General features: G+C 32.2%; 1 pseudogene; it reads right to left on the bottom strand.

The window, feature by feature from the left end:
* Nucleotides 1-2,225: 2,225 nt before the first annotated feature.
* Nucleotides 2,226-15,617, bottom strand: LOC124896211 (annotated as a pseudogene).
* Nucleotides 15,618-15,776: the final 159 nt, after the last annotated feature.

The raw sequence follows: 15,776 nt of genomic DNA, 5'->3' as shown, positions 1-15,776 counted from the left end.
TAGATGATAAAAAGTTAGTCTTAAACAAAATTCATTGCTTTGTTGTAGTAGACATATTAGTACTACTGTATTAGTAGTTTCTTCATGTCGTAGTCGTTTGATCATGAAAATTACTTTTTTTTCGGAGTTGAAGTTGGTGTTGAAGATGAAGTTGGAGTTGAAGTTGTATTTGACTATGTCTTTTTGAAAAAAAATTTTAGACTTCATATAAAAGAAATATATGATTTTAAGCCCTTTTAAAATTATCAAAATCACTCAACTATTAATTTACCTACTAACATACAACCAAATGTTGAGAAAATAATTTATATGTCTTCAATTGATAAAATAATTAACAACAAACTAATTATTATGATTGTTATTCTTCTAAAATTTGAATAAAAATACCACAAGCACGAGCTAAATAAGTTTATCTAACCATAATCGATTGAATAGAGTAAATATATTTTGATAAATATGCTTGATGGATATAAATATATTTTATATATTCTTAAATTTGTTGATGAAAATTCTTAATTACTTTTACTTGAATTAAGTATTTTATTGAATTTGGTCTTTTTAAAAAAATTTATGGATGAATTATTTCTGAATAGATTAGTGCTAATTTTTTGCTTTTTCTTTATTGATGATATTGATTTTCCTTGAATATTATTGTATCGTAAATATGGATCGTTACGTTATGTTTGATATGCAACTTTATTGACCACTTTTTATTAATTTATTAAAATCATAATAGCCATTATATGATATATACAGAAAATCAGAATGGCAAGAAAAAAATATTAAATTTCTCACTTTTAAATTACATAATGTATTAGGCCTTATATTTCTATAACATAGTTCATTCAAAACAAAGTTGATATATTTCCGCCATAAATTGTCATTTATTATTTTTTACTTCACGTTAGTAAATTTTGGTTAAAAGAAGAAAAAGAGATTAGAATATATGTAACAATTAAAAATGATGTTGTACCATAGAAAATAAATAATAATTTTTTTCTTGGTGGTTAAATTGCGAAGATCCGTTTCTGGGGTGTGTCTGAGGTTCCGTTCCCGTGTAGTTATAAGAGGTGTTTGTGTAAAAATTTAAAGATTGTGGTTATATGTAATAATAATGAAAGTTAGAAATGGGAGTGGAAAATTGTGAAAACAACAAAAAGTTGTTTTCACTTTTTGGAATCCAACTTTGAAATAATTTTCTGAATTTTCATGGCCAAATACCACAATTTTCGAAAAAAGTGAAAAAAAATTTTAAAAAAAGAAAAAAAATTTATGGCCAAACGGCACTACAATAAAGTAGAGATACGAAGACATTATATAAATGTTGTGCTAAGGAATTTAAATGTCACAAATTTATCTACCGACATTTAATTTACATTTGAAACAAATGTCGCAAATTTTAGTGTCGAGAATGTTTCCAATATTTTAGGTAAATATCGAAAAAAAATTGTGACATTAACTTCGAGACATTTATGTAAATGTCGGAATAGATTTACGACATTTATTTGCAACATATAGGTAAATATTGATAAAAAATTTACGACATTTTCTCTGACATTTAGATAAAAGGCAGTATGGGATATATAACATTTTATTTTCCACATTAAGGTAAATGTCGATAAGAAATTTATGACATTTATATGAAATGTCACTTAATTTCTAACATTTAGATTAAATATTTGGTAGATTTTTCTTTGTGACACTTACTTGTGACCTTTGTAAAATGTTGTATTTAAATTAATGTTGTTTTAGTTGAGGTCAATAAATAAAATATTAATGTCGTAAAATTTAGTAACATTCATTTAGAACATTCCAAAATTGTCATCAATATTATTTGCATTTAGATTAATGTCACTATCAATTATTTTTAAAATGGATACAAATTCTTTATAATTTTTCTCATGACACAAATATTTATAGTTTATTTAATCTATACATCATACATAACCACCTCTTATAATAAACATGAAATATATGTAAAGTAAATGTGTTCATTATAACCAAAGAACAAAATAGCAAAATAATAATTGTTCTGTAAAAGTTAAATGGTATCAAACCAAATGATCTAAGTAAAAATGAAATATAAATATAATAGTTTCAACATGCAACCAACTTTAATGTCTAATTCAAATCAATTTCGTTAAATTCTCAAATAAAATCTGCAATAAAGCTTTATGAAATCACCAATCCATAAGTTGAGAGCATTTCATAGCTAGTAATTGACCTTAATTCCCTGAAAAGCTCTGCATAAGAAATTCACATAAAAGAAAAAATTATAACTATATGATGAAATTATTTTCTCCATGACTAGAACAGCTTGAGATATCAAAAAAGCACATTGAATTTTTTTTAAGACAAGCATATTGAAAAATTGATGCAAAAGCATCTACTAGAGATGACAATTTTTTCTCTTTGAAAGAAAAGAAAAGAGAAAAGGGATGTCTTGTAATTTTTCTAACTTACCCGCTTTCGTTTATTTGTGTCAACTACACTAGTTTCAGCCTTCTTGATCATCTTAGCCTGAGAAGAAAAATTAAACTGATTACTTAAATATTTACAAAATTCAAAACATAACAAATCATAGCATACATAGTACGCCTATTTTCCCCATAAGAAAAATCAAAATAAAATTATAAGATTGCTTCAACAACAAATACTTAACCAAGATTACCGATGAATAACTCTAATATAGCATAGCAATATGAAAAAATCATATATTAAAATACACAAAAAACAATCAGTTAAAATGCAACTTAGTCACTCAATTATGATGTTCAACTATAAGTTACAGAACTACTAAGGTTGAATTTCAATACCAACAGTTTACATGACGTAGTGATTAACAGATGATCAATTAATTCCAAATAGAAACAAGAAAAAGAAATCAACTGATCCCAAAATCACATGAATGTTAGGATTTAAACAAATTGAAATAAAAATCAAAGCTTTATTTTCTCTAAATTTTTTGTGTGAACAAATGAAATGGGTGATAACAGTTGTTGACGATCTTCAATTGAGTTATCAGAAACCTATCACAAAAAAAAAAACTATTCTAATTAAAATAAACTAAGTTATCAACTAACAAAAATAATTTTTGTGAACAACACAATTATTTACCTGTCCTGATTTTGTATTTGCATCAATAGTAATACCTAAAGACTCTAGATATGCTTGTACACCTGCCTTTATTTTATCTACTATAATTTCTTCCATGTCTATTTTTGCTTCTGATAATTTTCTCTCCACTGCTTCCTTATCCTCTTTTTCTTCAGACAACTTTTTATCCATCGCTTATATTTCTTTTTGTGCTTCAACCAACTTTTTCAGCATCTCAATTTTCATAGCTGAGGTAGCTTTTTAAACTTCCAACTCAACCCCTGTATCAAAATCTCTTTTTTCAGCTTGAGATCGTTTATATACTAGACCATAAACTAAACTTGGAGATGCTCCCTTTCCTAGAGTTCGGACAATCCCATGAGTGTCTGGTCCCATTACTTTTAAGTACACGTCGTTGGGAGCACTTCCAAGGACATTTAACTCGGGATACACCTCAGCGATATCATGCATTTGTTTCTTTTTGAAAGAAAAGTCAAGCAATAAAAAGTAAAAGAAAATTGCAATAGAATAAAAGTACCAAAATACTTATAAAGAATCAGAATTTACCATAACTTCACTAGCAATCTCATTCACTGGTTATGTATTCTCTCTTGTGCGATTTTTTTTGAATACCTCAATACGAGTTGGCTTTCCACCACTATTCTTCTTTGTCATTTGTTTCATTAGTAAGAGAATATCGTAAAATATTCAAGACATGTATCAATTAATAAAAAAAATTACAGAATAAAGAGTGTGACTATGTCATACATCATCTATAATTTGAGCATGACTTTTTCTTCCTAATATGTGTGGCATAATCAACTTTTTTTGACTTTCTTTGTTTCTCTTGCTCTTTTCCTAGAAAATTTTAACACAATAATACATAATAGAACAATACACTTTATAATATAATTTGATTAGTTAAAATGTTTCAGCATAGCCAAAATGGCAAGTAGGGAGAAATAACAATCTAAGTGAAATCTCCAACTACTCAGTCTAAGCATCCTAAGAACTTTGATATAAATAGAGTTAATATTGACACAAAAACACCAATCCAATATGTGAAATAGGCAGTTTCAAAGTTTGGAGAGATTGTCAACTGGAAAGTTCATAGACAACTGACAGTGGAGGTATACTTTCTAAAATAAGCATTTTCTCTTCTCAGAAGTTTGGCCAAATAGACTATTTCACGTTATTTTCTTGACTTTAAAAGTTTGAATTTTTTCTTCTTTGTTTGTGCAAACACAGAATGTTATCGAGCAAGACTAGCAAAAGTGTAGGAGTGGATCCCATAGTATCAGAAAAAGTGTCAGGATGCGGAAGATGCAAAACTGTTAGTTCTGAAAGAGCTAGATAGCACTAAGAGATTTATAGAAGAGTTGAAACTCAACCTAGAGAGAGCACAAACAGAAGAGCAACAAGCAATATATGATTCAGAACTTGCCAAGCTCAGGGTAGAAAAGATGGAACAAGGGATTACTAATGACGCTAGTATTGCAGCCAAAGCACAGCTTGAGGTTGCCAGGGCTAGATTTGAAGCTGCAGTTTCAAAGCTACAATCTATAAATTCTGATTAGAAGTTATCCATAAGGATTATGACTTAGGATTATGATTTATTAGCTTCCAAAAAAGATGTTGCTATGAAAGGTGCTGAAAAACTGTATCTGTATCTAACGATGTTGAGAAGACATCGGGGAATTTGGTTGTTGAGCTCATTACTTCAAAGGAGTTTTTGAAGGCTGCATATGCTGCATATCTGAAGGCTAAGGATCACTGAGTTGGAGCAGCTATGGCAAGAAAGTAAGATACTATAAACTGGGAAAAGAAATTGAAGGAGATAGAAGAGGATCTTGAGAGACTAACACAGAAAATTCTGTCTGTAAAGAATCATAAAGCAAAATTAGATACTGCTTCATCTTTATTACAAAATATCAACAATGAGTTAGTTGCTTACATGGAATCAAAGTTGAAACAGGAGGCTGATGATAATGAGAACTCGAAAAGCGAGCTATTATAGCTAAAGAAACGAAAGCATCATGAGATATAAGTTGCGATGGCATCAGCTTAGATGAAACTCTAAGAAGTAAAGCTCACCATTGAGAAAGCAACAACTGAAGTAGAATGCTTGAAAGTAAAATCAATTTCTTGAATGAAGAAATGGAAAAGGAAAAATCAGAACTAGCTTTTCTACAATAGAAAGAAGGAATGACAGTAATTGTTGTTGCATCTTTTGAAGCTGAGTTGACCAAGACAAAGTCAGAAATTTCATAACTTTGACGAGAATAAATAATCAAAAGCTTTTGAACATGCACCAGAGGCTGCAGTATCTCATCAAACCTCAAGTCTAAAAAAAATCTACAAATAAGAAAATGTACAAACAAGAAATAGTGAAACTGATTCATCTCCAGATGTGAAGGTCACAAAAAAAAAAGTCCTTGTTTCCGCACATCTTAATATTTTTGGGGAGAAAGATGGCACAGGCCAAGAAAAGATGATGATCTCTGCTCCATCTTTCTTGGTTTGAGGCGGGTAAATTCTTGTAGAATATTTATGTATATGTTAAGGAATTTTTATGTACAGTACTAAAATAATTCTCACTTTCTAGATGGTAGATTATAGAGGGTAATAAGTTTTTCATAGGTTTGGCTCTTTCATAAGCCTTTGCGTATTCAAGTTATTGGCAGCTTCAAATGTTTACTCCTCTTAGTTCTGCAAAAAGCTAGCAGTAAACTCCAAAGTTTTGCCTCCCGAAAATATGAGTTTCCTGGTATTTCATGTTCTTATGGGTTATATAATATAACACATTGATTTTTGCTATCACTTGGCATACCGTTCACTGCTAATTCGCCCCACAGCCACAACTATGTTCTCTGTATCTACTTAAAATGGGCCATTTACAGTGAAGACTAGTTTCTTCTATTTTCTCAACTTAATTCCACGGGATGCTTACTGCCTTCAGCAACACATGTAGTGTGTAGTTCTATCTACCAAGGTCATGAGAAGAAATCAACTAATATTTACGCCTACCGAGATCTCATTTTCCCCAATCCTCTTCACTAACTACAAGGCTACATCCTCGGGTGCTCTTATTTTTCTTTTCTTTCTTTTATCTGTAATGTAATTTAGAAAGAGAGATCTCAACAAAGGGGAGAATATTATCATTTGTAGAAAACTTAACTTATTGGAACTTTGTATTTGCTAGGTACTATCAGAAATACATAATTAGTCCATGAAAGACCTTTTACTATTTAATAACGTGAAGAACTCTAGCCCTTAGACAACTTGATTTGTCTATATAGTTCCGGGAAAACATTAAATTTAGTTACTCGCTTACTGTCTCTAGCTATGACTAACAAATCCTTATAAAAGAATTTTATATTCTTATCAAATAGAGATGAATGCCAAAATGTATGTCTGTCATGAGCGCTACTGTATGTAGTTATAACTGTATTCACATGCTGATTAAAGATCAAACACTTTGGATAGCAGTAATAGTACAATTCAAAAAAGAGGAGTACTACATGCTGTGATGGGCAGGAGGTGAGTATTGTGATTTATAGTCCACAAATTGCTCAAGTTGTTAGGAGATTTGTGTTCTCTAGGTTCTAAGGATCAAACTTCATACTCCCTCCGTCCCATTTTATATGTCGCCATTTGACCGAGCATGGAGTTTAAGAAATAAGGAAAGACTTGGTAAAGTTTATCAAATTATCCTTTATCAAAAAATGTGCCAATATTTTTTTTTTTAATTAAGTGGGACCAATAAGGGTAAAAGGATAATTGTGCCTTTAAAAAGTTGCCAAATAAGGAAAGACGACACTTATTTTGGGACGGATTAAAAAGGAAATGATGACACATAATTTGGGATGGGGGAGTAATATTTTGTGTCATCTAGTTAAGTTGGGCCTTCTATCTCTTCCCGGTACACCATTATAGAAAAGTTGTCCTTTTAAAACTAGATTACCAGCTTCATCAGGGACTTCTCTGTAACACCCCACATTTTACATGTACTAGTAATGTTCACATAAAATGACATACGACTTGATTTAATTACTACCAAAATTTTTCAAGTGTTCAAGTGTTGGATTGGGGCACTATATGGAAATCTATTTAGAGACTGTGGCCTTAAACGGAGAAAATCATTGACATGCTTATGGAACTTAGGAAGCTAGCAGGTGAGTCACCTGTGTGCTTAGCTTAAAAATTATATATCATGAGGGAAAAGAATTCATTCATAAGTGAACTCACTTGAAGTCTAGACGTTAGTAAAAAAAAAGGGGAACGAAGACAAGGCTTAACGCCGAAACTTTCCAAGTCTTGTGACAAACGAAGCCCAAGTTAGGGAGGCTATTTAAGCCAATGGTTTAACATTATATTGGGCCAAGATGTTCAGCCCAAAATTTTTATATAATAGGCCCAACTACATTCATTCACTACTAACAAGATTGGGCCCAAACAAAGTGCAAGAAAGATTAAGGAAATGGGCCACTAAAGCCCATTGATTTAGAGATCCAAAAGGCCCAAGTGAAAGGGGAAAATTAGTCATTGACCAATTTGAGTTAATCATCTGCAAATATAAGGAGAAAGTCGGTCTAAAGTCTCCTTAAAAAGGGACCAAAACCGAGCTCCCTAGGTTAATCAATAAAAGACCAAAAAAATTTCAGCTGTTCTCTCTAAGTTTCTCTTGGCATTTCTTCACCTTGGAAGGCAACCAAAGGCTACTTTTTGAGTTCCTGAATTAGACCTACACCTTGGGAGTTAAGGTATGTAAAATAACCATATATTTGATATGAATTTTCCATGGAAAACAAGATAAGTTGGCTGGTTCACTGTGCAGGAATTTCTGGACAGCTTGTGTCCTGAAAGTTGTTGTTTGGTTTTCTTGGCTTTGGAACGATTCTTACCCTGATTTTTGACTTTAATATGATATAAAGTTGAGGTTATTAACATGTTATAGTGTGTATATGGTTGCCAAGGTTGCTGGACTGTTTTGCTAGTTCTTTGGAAACAAGTATCCTTATATGATCTTATGTGTTTCCAAAATGGTATTGGACTGTTTTGTTGAGGGGGCTGTTGTTTCACGTTTCCCCCTACGTTTTGAGCTATTTTGTGACTATGTTAAGATTTATTTGATGTATATATATGTTGGGAGCATCTGGTTCAAAGTTGGGACAAGTATGAATTGTTAACGATGAAATGTAGGGAGACGACGAGATGTTGGGCTTCTTAGTTGAGCGTTTAGTAAAATGGTTATGTGCTGTAGTTATGGACTGTTGCCAGCATGTTATAGAGCTAATATAGGCTGTATACATCATGTATATGATAATGTATGCTGGTTGAATACAGTTAGAATTGAGAAAGTCGGAATAACACCATTGAGTTGATGGTTATACGTTTGTTGCCAAAGTGTTGTGTCTTGTGAGATTGGGCTGTCCAGATGCATTGATTAGCTGCTAATACTAGCTTTAAAACATGATATTGTAGATAAATAGTTGGAAGAAAAGAAGTCATTTCGACGTAAAAACAAGTTGATATGTCGAGGTATGTAAGGCTATTCGATCTCTTATTATTTGGCATGGAATCCAAAGTCTTCATTGGCACATAGAGATCTTTACAAACTTCGACATAACCACTCCACTCTTTAACATGTACTTGTGTGTCCAGATTCGAGCATTGTCACTACTGCATACATACATTGGGTACCATGACATATGAGTCTTCTTTTTAGCTAAATAAAGTTCATACGTTGTTTATGTCCTACATGTTTCACTAATTGTACAACCCACTCTTTTCATTATGATATGATGTTACATGGACACATACTTGTCATTTGTCATGCTTATAGTCTTATAGCTCAAATGTTACGACCACCAAAGATTCATCTCAAAAGTAATAAGAAGATTTATGTCTACAGTTGCTTCTGTTGGGTGGTATCCCAGGGGTGAAAAATCACCTAGCATGGGTCAATCCCAGTATTACAGGGGGTATCCCAGGGGTGAAAGGAAAGCCTAGCATGGGTCGATCCTGATATAGATTTACCACTGATCAGCTGGTCATCTGTATTACATGCTGTGCACAGATTATACAAGTAATAAGAGTAAAGTAACCTAATTGTTATAAGATACATGACTCCACAATATTCATAAAGGTGGTCTTTTAACCTACAGCAGTACATGGTTTCATTTGAGTGTTTTTTTTATCTCATACATAGTACATGTTGCCTTACATATTCAGTACATTATTTCGTACTGACGTCCCTCTTGGGGGACCTGCATTCCATGCTGCAGGTACAGAAGTTAATAAACCTCCCTAGTAAGAGTACAGGATATCAACCGCAGTCACTGAGCTCCAGGTTGCTTCGGGGCTTTGAGTCTTATCATATCTTTTTGCATTGTATAGTATCTTATCATGAGGCGGGGCCTGTCCCGACCCTTATAAGATAATGTTTCTTGTCTAGAGGCCTTGTAGACTACGTAAAGTATAGTATGGTCATGTATCGTATCGTAGACATTGTGGCTCCAACGGCCTAGTCATATAATATCTTTTGGCTTGCTAGTCCTATTTATCTTTTGAGGGCATGTTTAGTATGAAAGGAACTTATAATGTTCATAGGTAATATATTGCTACAGGTTGGTTCTCCCGAGCCTTACCGGCAACGGGTGCCAGTCCGCCTTAATAGGATTTGGGGCGTGACATTCTCAAAAGTATAAAGCAAAACTTTCTTCACTAATGGGAAGGTGGCATTGATATTTGTGACAATGCACAAAAACGCGACGCCTTGGGGTAATCATAAAATCTATAATGAACTGAACAAGCACAAGAAAGAAAGAAAATAGAAAAAAACAAGAAGTTAGCTAATATAGCTTGTTAACTGAAACAAAGTATTTATAGAATCGAAAAGGGAAGTGAAATAACACAATTTGGCTACTTGTTTTACTAGACCCCTGGCTAATGCTATTCAAGAATAGTGTCAATTTCACTAGGATGAATTGATCATGCTTTTTTTGTTCAGTAATTCAAAGAGCCATACTCAAAGTTCATGAGTAGATTTTCTTGTCATTATCAGTAGTTTTTTCAGAAGCTCAAAGATATAAGGCAAGGCACCCATGTTCTTGGAAGTCAAAAAAACAACAAAAATAAAGTAGTTTATATAGCCACCACCTAAAAAAAAGCACTTGTAAACAAGTTGAAACTGTGCAAGTAGTTCAGTTTGTTGCTGATGATATGAGTATGTTACTATATACAAGTTCTCAAAGTGAAATTTCCTTTTATACCAAGTGATTCTTAGTGGAAGAATGGTTCTTTTGCAGGGTCGACATTAATTTAATCATATTAAAACCGATCTATTCCATTTGCAGAATGGTTTTTCTGGTTGAGGATAAATGGAGGGTGTCCCTTGAACAAGAATAATTTAACTTATATACATTGACAACATAAAATTCACAACGGTCAGATCTATTAAAAGATAACTACATACAACAACCTTACATAGAGATAACTACATACAACAACCTTACACAGCAAGAGGTATTACGAACCTTGAAAATAGAAAATGTTACGATAGTATAACCCTTTTTCTTTTATGTTGTCAGAATATATAAGTTAAATCCCAACAAGGAAAAAAAAGGGGGTGGGGGGTTATGAGATCATCATGTAATAGTGAAAATCTAAAGAACCCCACGGTTTCATCCCATTACCTGCTACTTTCTTTGGTCCTAAAACTGGTGTGACTGCCCAATATGCATTCTCTCTTTCAGTTATTCTGATGGAACATACTTTGGTTAATAACTTAACATCTAGTTATAAAAAACTGCCTCACAGAATGCTTCTTTTAGATTTCTGTTAGGAATAATACTAATGTAATTTAAATCTCAATTTTTAGTGGCCATAACAAAAGAATTGCAGTTGTATTTGTGGGTGGGTTTCAATTTTTGTCTGCTTGATTACACTAATAGAAAAATGACTAACCACTAATCTATCACATATGATGAGCTCGAACAACTTGCTCCACCATGAAAGAGTCTTGTTTTTACATGCATTAAGAGGCACATATTAGGGATGTAGTTTTTGTATACAGTTTACATAGAGTGAGTGGATATAAAGATTTAAGGTGTAATACTCCGTCGGTTCATCTTTACTTGTTCATTATATCAAAAATAGTTGTCCAACTTTACTTGTTGAAAAACCAAGAGATAATTTATCGCGTTATCTTTATTTTATCCTTACTACTAAATACTATTCACAATTAACATCTTAATGGTATGTTGAATCAAACATGAACAAGTAAAGCTAATCTGGGAAACAACTAGTAACTATTCTCAAAAGTACCCACTAATTCAAGCTATGTATTTGGAAGTGGGACATTGTACGCACCTAAAATATAGTAGTAGGTGTTTTAGACTCTAGTTTTGAGAGGATACATGGATCCAATCTAAGTTATGGTAGGATAGAATTTGTTCAATCTTAAGTGATGCTATCGAGTTCGAGTGCTGGATAGGAAAAAAGTCTCGATAGGGAGTGGTTTTCTCGATAACCTCTTATCCAATGCAAGTCTGAATTAATCGGCACCCCAATACGACATTACACACCGAGTGAAAAAATTAAAAAGGTTATAATTGAAGTCAACAGTTCTTGATAGGGATAACTAATTTTAGACAATTATTATATTTCCTAGGGTCTCAATAAAGAACAAAGGATATTAAAAAAAAATATTCACCACCTAACCTAATAGTTTGTAGTCGTCGCCAACTAGCTTATCAGACGTGAGTCCTTACTCGACCAGATTTCTCTTTTTGCTTCTCAGCCTACATGGTATTAGCGAACAATTTCAGTTATTGTCCTTCCCGACCCAAGGAAAGATTCTTATGTATTACTCATACTCACTCATCTACCACTAAAAACACTATTTTCTGTAGAAAGAACGAAATTCTAGAAGGACAGCTAGCAGCTGCATTAGCTGACCGTGAAGCAGCGGAGAAAATTTTATCTTTTGCTTTGAAGAGTAACATAACATGGAGAAAAAGATGGTCGATACTGTAAACAATACATTCACTCTTTATTACTAAATGATTGCAGGTTCATTCTCCGGTGACTAAACAGGACAACGGTGAACCATGTCTAAAGAGAACAAAATAGGTTAGTTGATGGTTTAGCGACAATGGCTTGTACTAATGATGCAAGTACCTCTATAGGTTTTTTTTTCTGGGGACGCTCCAGCATCTTTATGGGATATTTTGTGCACTGATAGGAATTGAGATATGTCTATTAGAAGGGTTAATGTACAATATCTTAATCCTACTACTTTGTATTATACTAGTTCTACAAGTACTCTTTTTGCTTAAAAAAAAAAAGTCTGCAATATAGCCAAAATAGATGTAGCACCATATCCTCATGCTAATTGCACTCCAAACTGACCATTTTGCAAATCTTATACATGGTAATGAAATACCAATACACCAAAGATCAAAATAACAATATTTTGCAAGATCAAAATGACGAAATTTGGATATATGATCAGGAAATGATTAATCAACCTACTACAACTTGCTTTTATATGCAATTTAAAACTAGTTACCTACAATAAAATTATGCTCCCAAGAACTAGCAACACTTGATCCTTTAACTACATGCCTTATAAGCTCCCTACACACGCTAAATAACCCATTAAGACAGTATACCTCCCTCATAACTCAAACCCAATAGATAGTCCTGTATGGTCATCTATCCGACAAAATTCAATCTACTGGAAACATGTTTTTCCTTTCTTCATTTGAAATAATTGGCCAGACAAAAACAATAAATTCCATATAACAAGGTTAAAATAATATCCCACTTTTAGTACCCTTAGTTAGGACAATGGAGTTCATTTATTTGACTAATAAAGAACCCCAACCACACAAAAATAAAATATCACTAAAATGAAGCCACATTAATTCATGAACTATTAAGGATGGTATGAAAGGAGTAATTCATGATTTCAATGCAAAGTGGATAGAGGTCTAGCATATACTTGTGCATTCTCTGATCTCTAATAATGAACTAGTGATCGCCACTGATCTTCTTCAACATTATCTGGACAACGAGCTAAGCGCTCAATATTAGTATCGTACGGATCATATCCACTAGTTTTTCCTTTATGCTTTGCTTATTTCCATTTAGTTCCAAGTGACATCATCAAAATGCGCCTCATCTAATCAATTGCGTCAATATTGTCCTACATATATATTTAACACACAACTCATTTATATAGAAAAAATATATAAAAATAACAATATCTTAATATATAGGTTTTGGTTATACTAAGTACCTTAATTTGATTCCATATTTTATTCTTGTACATTTTATGAATAAGTCTCCAATTTGTATAATTAAGTGGCGCTAAGATGCCATTTTGCGCTAGCACACCAAATTTTGAACTCAATCTAGGTCCTTCTTGCCCAATAACTTGATTATATTCATTCAGTTCAATAGATAAATTGATACCATCTTTCTCTCATCCTGAGTGCATCATAGTAGGACCCCTATAATGTTTAAGCTGATCTTCACTCTCACTAGAATCTACAAGTCATCAAATATAAGACGATAACATACCCAGTGTATTCATAGAAAATCAAAATAATTATTCATAAAAATTAAGTTATCTAACAACTTTGTACTATAGAAGGAAGAAAAGATATCATGAAAATTTAATACCTGGAAGAGCTTCGATACCATGTAAATTAGTTTTCAATAAGTTATTAGATTGGAGTTGTCTTTCATTTTGTGGCCAGTTTTGAGGTGGTAGAGGCATTGACACACTTCCTATTTGTTGTTTTTGTTGCTTCGAAGAATCAGATAAAATCTCACCATGACTAGAATTTCTTTGTCTTTTACTTACCATTTCCACAAAGTTCCTTAAAAACTATGAATCTTGCCAAAGTTTAAAAAAAAAAATCTACTATGCATAAATATTAATAATATCTAACTATTAGTCAAGTAATAAGACACATAAATATATGAGATTTTAACAACTAATGATATAATAATAAACATCAAAATCATTATTGTTCAATAACCATTTGTACTGAAATAGTAATCAAACTATAATAGTAAGAACTAAGCCACATAGTCATCTTCATCATATGCTTCATTACATTCCAGAGTTTGTGGGTCAATTTCTATTCCTGGCACTCCTTTACTAACCTATCCAATGTCCTTTTTACTTTCAAATGTAGTATCATCTAGTTGTTGCTCAGGCCACAACTTCAAATGCCCTTCCTTATTCTCAACTGCCGATGTATTTTCACCTAAATCATAAAAATCTCTTGGCTTAAGTTTAACAATAATTTTCCACTCATTTTTCTTAGAATGATCAACATAAAATGCTTGTTAAGCTTGAGAAGCAAGGATGAAAGGTTCATCTGACAACTGATTCCTTGGATAGAGTAGATGATTAAAATTCACAAGAGTAAAATCCTAATCATCTTTCTCAATAAGCCCCTTGTTATTGTTCACCCATTTACACCTAAACAATACAAACTTGAGCTTTTTGGTATAATACAACTCAATTATATATGTGAGAAACTCATAAAAAGAAACTTCTACCAATATGGAATTTTTATCTCTTGAGCTTGCATAACTTTGAGTGGTAGCCTTTACCATAATACCACTATTTTGAGTTTTTCGCTTAATATCCCGAGACTCTGTTAAGTATCTAACTCCATTACATATATATTCAGTCATCTTTTTTACTTGTCTTAATGGGCCAATAGCTAAATTTTGAATATCTTCAGATTTTTGTTAACCGGTCATATGCATCTTCTCAACCTACCATTTAAAAGTAAAGATGTGATTGAAAGATATCACTATACAGTAATAAATATGAAAATATTTTAGCTGGTTCATATTTACATGATTTCTAAACCACATTTGAAATCTTTCATTGTGAATTCGATCCACGTCATGTCTCGATAAACGAGAATTTTTCTTCTTGATTTCTTTTATATGTTCACTGTTGATGTAAAATACATAAAAACTTAATAAATAAAATTTGAATGAAAATTACATAATAATTAATTACTATGCATAAATTATGATTTAATACTTACGATATGGAGTTATGGAGGCAAAATTGAATAAAAAATATTTATGTGCTTGAGCACGTATTATGTCATCAAGCTCAAACCTTTTCTCTCTACTTGATCGACGATCCTCTTGGTTTGGGATTTTATTAGACAAAATATTATTTCTTAAAGGCCGATTAGACTTAGTCTCCACATCTTCTAAATACTTGAGCGGAACGTCATGCACTCTTCTATCCAATATTCCTCTGCAATTGAATCTTCTGGATGACTTTTACTCCTAACATAGTTTTTAAGACTAAGTAAGAACCTACAATAGAAAATTTTAAAAAGTCAATTATAATTTTTTATAAGTACAACAAAAATAATAAAATGATACCTTTCGATGAACCACATTAAACGATATTGTGAAGGTCTAGCCAGCATTGCTTCTTCGGCTAAATGAATGACTAGATGTTCCATGATATCAAAAAAACATTAAGGAAATATTCTCTCCAAATAATAGAGAACCAATGCAACTCGATCTCGAAGCTTTTTTAAGTCACCAATCTTTAAAACTGTTGAACAAATGTCCCTAAAAAAATTACTTATTTCAATCAGTGGCTTAAGGACATTCAGTGG

This window comes from Capsicum annuum, chromosome 2, assembly GCF_002878395.1.
Source record: "Capsicum annuum cultivar UCD-10X-F1 chromosome 2, UCD10Xv1.1, whole genome shotgun sequence".
NCBI lineage: Eukaryota > Viridiplantae > Streptophyta > Magnoliopsida > Solanales > Solanaceae > Capsicum > Capsicum annuum.
Note: the sequence above shows the minus strand (reverse complement) of the source record. Positions and strands in the feature narration are given on the sequence as shown.